This window comes from Thunnus albacares, chromosome 2, assembly GCF_914725855.1.
Source record: "Thunnus albacares chromosome 2, fThuAlb1.1, whole genome shotgun sequence".
Classification (NCBI taxonomy): domain Eukaryota; kingdom Metazoa; phylum Chordata; class Actinopteri; order Scombriformes; family Scombridae; genus Thunnus; species Thunnus albacares.
The window spans coordinates 4,758,584-4,768,122 of NC_058107.1; the positions used below are offsets into that span (position 1 = coordinate 4,758,584).

The following is a 9,539-nucleotide window of genomic DNA, read 5'->3' on the forward strand; positions in this document are numbered from 1 at the left end:
TAGACTTCCCACACTAAATGTGGCAACTTCTTTGCACCATTTGATCTCGTCCAATCGATATGCTCCCGGGACTTCTCCACTTGATAAAGGGTTAAGGAAGGGGAGGCCTAAATGATGATAGTACTGATAAATCAAATGAAGATGTAAAGGTGTTGGGGGGGGGGGGAATGTCTCTGGCCGTTTCAAACTTTTCCTGGTAGTTTGTTATGGTCAGGGCTCTTTCTGTCACTCGTCTTGGTACAAGCTGCATATAGTTCTTTTTCCTATCGTTGGTTGGAGGGTGCGTGATCTCTCCTCTTCAGGACATAGGGGTAGACTGCCCTACGTCCCCAATGAGCTTTCCAGGGGATTATTCTGCCCCTTTCTTGGAAAGCTCGGTCTCAGGACCAGCCGGTCCTGAGCTCTGGTTCAACAGGTCCCCCTGGACCTGTCTCTGTGACCTCCTAGGCTCCTCTGCTGCTGTGCACTGGCTCCAGTGGAACCAGGTGTCTCCTTTACCTTGCAAGCGGACCGCGTGGGATGTTCTCTCTCTGACTCGATATGGGCCAGTCCACCTCGGCTCTGACCACTTCCGCTTGATGACTCTCAAACGAACCCAGTCGGCTGTGGGCACCACTTCTGCTCTCTCTTGGCCCCGATGCCTCCGAAGGGCCTGGGTGGAGTATTCTGAAAGCAAAGCTTGGAGATCATAAAAGTAGGCCCTGGCAGGTATCATGTTCTCAGTTTCTGCTACTCCTATCATTCTCTCCCCAGGACCTGGAAACATCCTACCGGTCTGTAGCTCAAATGGTGTGTGTCCCGTCCCCTGGTTAACTGATGCTCTGATGGACATTAAGGCTAGTGGCAGGGCATCAACCCAGTTGAGTTTTGTCTGTTCACATATTTTGGCCAACCGTGTTTTTACAGTCCGATTCATTCGCTCTACCTTTCCCTGAGACGGGGGGTGGTAGACCGTACCGAAAGCGTGTTTTAGCCCCAGCAGTCTTTCTACCTTTTGTAGGTCTTGGTTTTTGAAGTGGGTCCCATTATCGGATCTTATCTTTTCGGGAAACCCGTGTCTTGGTATGTATTGATTGATCAAGAACTGCACTACTGATTGGCTGTCCTCTCTTTTTGTGGGAATTGCCTCTGGCCAACCTGTATAAGCGTCCACACACGAGTACATACCGATAGCCTTTGTGCGCTTCAATCATGTCTGTATAGTCGATAACGATCTCTTTACCTGCCTGAGTAATCAGAGGGTACCTTCCTGCTTCTGGTTTAATGGTGGTTCTGGGGTTGTGTCTGCTACACACTTCGCATGTCTGTATCATTTCTTTTGCCATTTCCTTCATGAATGGGTGCCACCACTGTTTCAGATTTCTCATCATCTGAGCTACTCCTACATGACCTACCCCATGGGCTTCCTCTAGGGCGGTGCTCCTCATACCGGGGGGCAGAATTAACCTTCCGTCAGTGCTTCTCCATACCCCATCTTTCTCTACCGCCCCCCTCGCTTCCCACATAATTTTCTCTTGTGGCGAGGCTTGCCTCTGCATCTTGGAGACATTTTCTAGGCTCATGTCTAACCTTTCCTCGTCTTCTGTTCTTACTAACATTGCCCTGTCAGTATATCCCGCGGCCTCCTTTGCAGCCCTGTCTGCTGATGCGTTTCCTCGTGCTACCTGGCTTCTACTGGTGTCATGGCCTTTGCACTTGATCACCGCCACCTGAGATGGTAACATTAAGGCTTCCACTAGTTCTCTCATCTCTTCTTCATGCTTTATTGGTTTGTTAGTGGCTGTCAGGAACCCTGCTCTCAGCCACTGTCCTAGTTCTACATGCACAGCTCCTGTTGCATATGCTGAATCTGTATAAATATTTACAATGTCTCCCTCCCCTGCTTTCAGAGCTTCGATCAGCGCTAATTTCTGCTCTTTGTGCTGACTGTTGTCCTTGCAGCCTCCCTGCTACTCTCACCTGAAACCCTCCTTCCTGCTCCTCCACTACCGCGTACGCTGCTTTGAGTCCCTCTTTTTCATCTTTATAACAACACCCGTCTGTGTAGTAGTTCCTTCCCCCTTCTATGGCTTCCGCCTGCAGGTCTGTTCTAGGTTTAAGCTCTACCCAGACCCTCTCTGTACACCTGTGTGGTTCTCCAGTCCCTATTCTGTCTGCCATATTGATGCCTTCATGAGTGTACGTGATGTTTGGGGCGTCGAGTATTCTGCTTAGTTTTTGCTGGTGCAGCGCTGTGAGGGTGAATGCTTGTGAATTGACGTATGCTACTACGTCATGTGTTGTCAGTACTTGTAGACCGTGTCCCATCACTATGTGAGCTGTCTTTTGAATCAGTTTTGCCAATCCGGCCGCGTATTGTGTGCATGTGGGATGTCTTTGTTCCATGTTGTCTAGCATGACACTTGCGTACATTAATACCTGTCTACCTCCCCCTTTTTTCTGGAACAGGACGCCGTTTACAACTTTCCCTGTTCCAGAAACATCCAAATGGAATGGTGCAGTGTAATCTGGTGTCGCCAAATCTGTTGCAGCTGCTAGAGACTGTTTGAGGTTGATGAATGCTTTTTCAGCTTCCAATGTCCAATTTATGTGAGCTGAGAGGTTACGCATCCCAGCCTCTTTTATAGTGTTTCGCAAGGGCTGCGTAAGCCCTGTGTAATTTGGGATGTAATTTCTGCTGTATCCAGTCAGACCAAGGAACGACAGCATGTCTTTGACTGTACGAGGCTGTGGGTGGTGAAGTATGTTGGCACGATGCGAGGGTGACAGGCCTGCACCCTGTTGTGAAATAACTCGGCCTAAGAAAGAGACCTGTTTCCTGACCACCTGTAGTTTAGCTCTACTGACTTTGAACCCATGCTGTGCCAAATGAAGAAGCAATACACGCGTGGCCTCCAAACAGGAGAGGGCGGTTGGTGCGGTTAACAGGAGGTCGTCAACGTACTGCACGAGTGTTACACTTTCCGGCAGTGGACAGGTGAGTAATACGTCTTTGAGCACCTGATTAAACAAACCAGGCGAGAGAGCGAACCCCTGTGGTAATCTGGTGTACCTGAGCTGTTGTCCTTTGTACGTGAACAAGAAAATGTCTCTACATTCCTCAGCTAGGGGAAGACAAAAGAACGCATTACCTAAGTCGATGCAGGTGAACCAGGAGTGTTCAGGGGACAGGTTAGTTAAAGCGACATAGAGGTTAGGTACTGGGACGGTCGGTGTCAACAGGATGTTATTGATTGCTCTGAGGTCATGCGCCATACGGTATTTACCTGTCCCTTTCTTTTCAACTGGCAGAATTGGAGTGTTCCACTCTGAGGAGGAGAGCTCTAACACTCCCTGGGACCATAATCCTTTTATGGTATCAGCAATGCCCTCCTCAGCTTGTGGTTTATGGGGGTATTGGTTAATCCAGATAGGTTTGAGTGTTTTAACAGAGAATGTGATAGGTTGACAACTCACAAACCCAACATCCGTTGGCCACTGAGCCCACAAGTGTGATGGCATGGCTTCAATTACACCTGCCGCATCCGGATGGTCTGTTCTTTCCCTGCCATGATGTCTAGAGATTTGCGTCGCCTCTAACAGACAATGATCGACAGCGGTGACTTTTATACTGTATGTGTTGCTAGATTGTGAAAAACTAACCAAGGGTATTTGGGTGTTCTGCCAATCTGTAGACTGCACAGCTCTTTTGACCATGCCCCCCAGCTCCCTAGCCTCATGTTCAGGGTGAAGCGCTAGAGAGACGTGTGGAACGGCTTCATCATCCATCCTGTACCATGGCTTCTGCTCCGCATTGAGGTGCACTGCTGCAGCTACACCCTCTGGCGCTATATACAAATCAAAAGTGTCTATTTGACATTCCTGTCCTGCTAACTGCTCCTGAAATTGTTCTTGGTACCATTCTGTCTGGTTTCTGTCATAGAACAGGGTGACATGTGGGGGGTCGAGGGGAGGCACGTAAGGCTCAAGAGAAGCGATCCAGGGTTTCCACGCCATGAAGGCAGAGAGGATGCCTTTGTGTTCAGGTGTGTCGGGGAGTAGCCGTCCCCAATAAATCTCGGCTTGTTGCTCCTCTACAGGGCTTATGAGATATTGCCCCTGTCCTGTTCCTGCATTGCAATGCAGTGTCATGCCATCCGGCAGTGTGACCCTCAGCCCATCCGGGCTGCAGAGAATGGAGGCACCAAGTTTGATGAGCAGATCTCTCCCCAGTAAGTTGACAGGCACAGTGGGAGAGAGAATACAAATGGGTGTTTTACAGTCTGTCTCCCCACTGTCGTGGTGAGGGGTTTGGTGTATGGCAGAGTCTGTGATTCCCCAGAAAAACCCATGACAGTTGTTGTCTTGTCCGATAATGTTCCTGGTCTGGAAGTGTTCATGGTGGAGCATGTGGCCCCTGTGTCGACCAGGAATGGCAGATCTTGTCGTTCGACCCGGACGAGCAGCATCGGTTCCGCCGTGACCGTGCTGTTCAGGTCTTCTTGTGGGGTGTGTCAATCCTGGTTGACCCAACCATCCCATGGGTCTCTTCCCCTGGCGACGGCCATCTGCCTTGCTGGGCCATCTCGCCCAGACCCAGTTGGACCTTGGTATCCCCTGCCTCTAGGGGGTCCCTGTGGAGGGTGTGGTCCACCGGACTGCCATCCTTGTTTGAGGGGACATGATTTGCACCAATGATTGGGGTCCCCACAGATGTAGCATCCCTCCTCCCTCTGTTGGCACGGGCCGCCGCTGAATCCGCCTCTCCCGAAACCCCCGCGTCCCCTGCTCGACCCCCGTCCATATCCCCCCTGATACATCACAGAGGAGAGCCAATTAGGTGGCGGGTCCCGCCCTTCTCTTTCCCTACGTGTTGGTTCTCTTTCCCACGGTGGAATAGGGAGGAGATCAGGTGTGTCTGACGTGGCCGCTGTCACCATAACCTTGTTATTTTTCACATCCTTCTTTTTTGCCTCGTTAACTTTCTGTCTGGCCTCCCCTAGCTGAAGCTTAAGGAGCTGGGACTGCAGATCTTTAATGGTGGCCTTCTCTTCCTGAACTTTGTCTAGCGCTCTGGTCAAATGATGTATGAGATGTTTCTCCCAGGTGTGGGAGTCGCACCCCGCCATGTCAGGGTTATCTTTCATGGCGCTTTTTACTGTCTCAGGAATTCCTTCTAATATCGCCCGTCGATACCACTCCTGCTGAACTCCTGGTTTACCTGGGTGACATCCTGTCTGTTGGGTCCACATATCTTTACATTTATCCAAATATTCTCTGGGGTTTTGTTCACCATCCCACTTCATCTTTGGAACTGCAGCAGTGTTTGGCAGGGGGTATTTGTTCCTCAATGCTTGTCCTATGTCATCGACTACGTGTAGGAATGGAGTATTGTCATCCAAACGGTGCGTTTTAGCTTCCTGCTCTATTTCTTTTTCGTCTGCGCTACTCATGCATCTGCAGGCAACCGCTCAGAAATCCCCTAGCGCCATCATCTGTCCTGCGGTCAAGCTATCCAATTTCCCTAACCATCTGCCTCCTCCCTCTGAGATGGGTGGCATCTTATCCACAATAGCCTGCACGTCCCCTAATCCAAATGGTCTGTACTTCTGCCCTCCGTTCCCTGCTGTAATCAAAGGCATCGCAAGACGCTAGGTTTGTTTAGGGTGCGGCCTAAGCGATGTTTTGCGGCTGTGTACCTCAATCTGTTCCCTTGTCTTCTCCATGTCCTCTCGTATGGCTTCTAACTTGCTCTCTATCTCTATTTGTTATGATAGGATGTCAAGGCGTTGTGCTAGTCTTTCCTGTATCTCTTTCTCATCTCCCCGCCATGTGCCTGTCAGTGTACCACTCACTTCCCCTGGGCTCTCATCTTCACGCCATTCACCCTCTAGTTGGAACGTTACTTCTCCATTTCCCTGACACAGTCTGCTCTTACTCAAATATGGGGTACTCTGAGCCCTCTCTTTTCTTCCCTGAAAAGGAAGATCTGCCATATGTCCTATATAATCTTTCACGGTGGCTCGCTCGGACATTTCGGTGGTCTCACTTCTATTGTCTGCTATCTCCTCATTATTCACCTCCTCTCCCTGTGGTGTGTCGGGGTGCCTCTGCTGGAGTCCTAATATAAACCTTTCCTGTTTCTATGTTTAGTACGGGGTAAAGAGATGAGCACCCTCCTCCCTCCGGGGGAGGTGCTGTTGACTGAGTGGGGGAATAAGGAGGGGGGCTGACAGGGAGACGGCCCCCTTTTGACTCCTCCTTCTCTAACTGCCTGTCCTCCTTTTCCGTTTTTTCTCTCATTTGATGTCTTATGCCCTGCCAGTTCAGAGCTCTCTTCATCCACTGCCTTTTCTGCTCCTCTAATGCTTTCCTTATCTTCCTCCACTTACCCTTCTGTATTATGCTTGCCTTCTCTTCTTCCTCCTCCGCCTGTTTTATTTCTGCCTCATACTCCTTTTCTTTTTCCCACATTAGCTTCCCCAATAGCTCCTTTTCTGTACCGTCTCTACCTTTATTTTTTAACAACACTTTTAGTTCTTCCCAGGTTTCTCTTTTCTTTTTCTCTTTCTCTTTTGGAGAGTGTAGTCCTTCCTCGGTTTCTACCATTCTTTGAACCTGTACTAACAATGGTTTCCAGTTTGGTGTACCCCAGCCATCATCACCTACTTCTCTATCAAATTCTCCGTCCATTCAATGTTCCTAATTGTTTCAGCCAGTCAGTTTGTATGACACATTCGTTCCGAGCAACTGACCCTTGTGACGAAAACCGGCCACTTTCGTTGTCACCGTTAGGTTTCCGTGACTCAGTTTTCCTGTTTCTTGTCACTTTGTTATCACCGTTAGGTTTCCGTGACTCAACAGTTTCTGTTTTATACAGTTTTCGTCAGGACACTGAAACAATTCCCACCCTCTAAGTTTGTGTTAGTGTTTGATACTTTACCTCCCGGGAGTTGTTTTCCTTACTCTTTTTCTTCTTCCAGTTCTTCTTTGTTTCCAGTAACACCGATCTATAAGACTTTAAACAAAGTGATTAATTTTTATGATACCAAACTTTTCTTTTCGTTTTAAATGTTCAATAGATAGATTTAGAGGGCGCCACTTCCCCAGGACACTATCACACCCAGCGTCAGTCCTTTTCCATGGATCCGACACTATAACCTTGTCAGGATTCGCCAGCAGGATTACAGCAGGATTCGCCACTATCATGCGTTGGACTTCATACGAATTTCACATATGTGCGCAAAAACACCCTTACTCCGAATTCAAGTTTGGTGGGTTCTAGTACTTGACTGTTGCTTTCGACCACTCGCGACTTTAAACGCATACAAACCCCCCTTTTCCTTTTCCCTTGTGTTGCTTTTATACGCTTTTCACGTAAGCAACTTTAAACGCATCACTCCTAATTATTTGGTTCACTTTGTTTTACTCAAACTGTGAATTTGACAATCTCAGAATATACTCTGTTCAGACAAAGTAATTTGGTTTTAATCCAATTTACAGAATTTGTTTATAAACAGGTTTCTGCTTACCTTTTCTTTTGAGGTCGACCTCTGTCCTTGCAGATAAACTCTTGAGATCAATTTGTCCAAATCAAAACGTTTTCTCACATCCCGGACGAGCCCCCAAATTGTTGAGGGAACCTTTCAGGCACCCTCCCCGAGTTGGTTGATGTGAGAAGAACGAAACCACAGTCGAGTAATGTCTTTGTAGCAGCAGAATTTATTTATCGAAGATCTTCGGAGAACACTTTACAGAAAAACCTGCATTTGGCAAAGCGCCCTGTGTTCTGAGCTTTTGTCTACGTGCCAGAGCATTTTATACCTCGTTTTCACCCCCTTTTCTGGGTGTATCTATTGTTTGGACCCCAATTGGCTCTTTGTCTATCATTTCTTGGAAAAGGAGCTTTCTTCCTTCTTCACTTTTTACCCCAATTCACCCCCCATGCTTAAAGTTATTTTTGTCCCCCATAGTCTGGTTCAATCTGGTTTTCTATATGCTCTTAATCCACCTATCTAACCACATCCTTGGCAGGCGCGCTTATGCACCTGCAGACACAATACTCAGAAAACAGTGAACTTTTACTTCTACCTATTGTTGCATAACTCGTCCTGTTAACAGCGACAGTGGCAAGTAAAGGACATGACCTTTCGATATCACTTATGAATTGAACAAGGCATATAAAACATACTTGGTTAACATAAGTTTAAATCAGCATTGGGATTAATAAGACAATGTGTGTTTCTCATTACCTCTCACAAAACTCTGTACTTACCAGCTGCTAGTTTCCCCCTGGCTCTTTCCAGGTTATCCTAGTACAGTCATAGGGCGAGTTTATGCATCAGCCTACCAGTGGAGGTCCCACACCTGCCAAATATAGGGACACATGACATTTATTATATTATTTAGGACATTTCTTTACTTTGTAGTCTGCATGCACAAACACATGGTTGATGATGCAAACATTTGTTAACACAAAGACCACCCTAGAGCTTAATAAATCAGAAATGTGTGTCAAAACACACATATATGAGTGAAGAGGGTCCAGGTAACTCAAATAAATGTAGAAAAAGTGAAAGGATTGACATAGTCACTGATTTTAAATATCTTGGTGTGACACTGGATCCAAATTTGAACGTTGGGAAACATGTTTAAAAAACAGTTAAAACCATAAAGTACAACTTTTAGACATATTAGAAACTGTCTCTCTTTGGATGCAGCCAAGATATTTATGCATGCTATGATTCTTTCCCATATGTCTTATTGCATCACATATTGGGGGCAGGCTGGAGAAACAGCTCTTGAGTCCTTATACAAACAAACTCTAAAAGCTCTGGGCAAAAAGCCAATGCATTTCCATCACTGTAGAGTACCAGAGAAATATAATTTACTGAGCTTTGACAATTTTAGATTATTCTCAAATTTGTGCCTAGTTTATAAAATTTTAAATGGTTGGCTCCTCCTCCACTATGTGACTTTGTGTACACTCACTCAGTAAGTTCTATTAGATCCTCCAGAATATCCTCTATACAAGATTTTACCATACCATTTCGTCGCACTGCATTTGGGCAATCAGCTTTCTCTGTGAAAGCCACAACTCAGTGGAATGCCCTGCCTGATGATATGAAGAACAAAAGTTCAATCAATGTATTCAAGGCCAAATTAAAAAATCTACTGAAGACCAACAAGCTCTGTGACCAGCTCTGAGTCCAAACTTCATCTATGGTCTTCTCATTAGCACAGATAGTCTTGCTTTTAATTTGACAAGTTTATATTATTAATTTCTAATTGACATTGTGGGTGTATGTCATGTGCATCTTTTATCTTAAAAACTGTACACTGTCTCAATAAATAAATAAATACAAATACATTTCACACAGACTTAGATGAGCAAATATCAAAATGAGGTGAAATTGAAAACTGGTTGATCATGGCTGGCCTCCACAGCTTCAGGTTCTCCACTCCCTCTCCTTCATGCCTGCATCCAACATCTCCCTGGACCTGTTTCAGAACAGAAACATTATGTTGAAAATAAAATGTCAGACATAAAAAACAGCCAC

General features: G+C 46.5%; 1 pseudogene; it reads right to left on the reverse strand.

Moving 5' to 3' along the window:
- Positions 1–205: 205 nt before the first annotated feature.
- Positions 206–4,389, reverse strand: LOC122968114 (annotated as a pseudogene).
- Between the last annotated feature and the right edge of the window lie 5,150 nt (positions 4,390–9,539).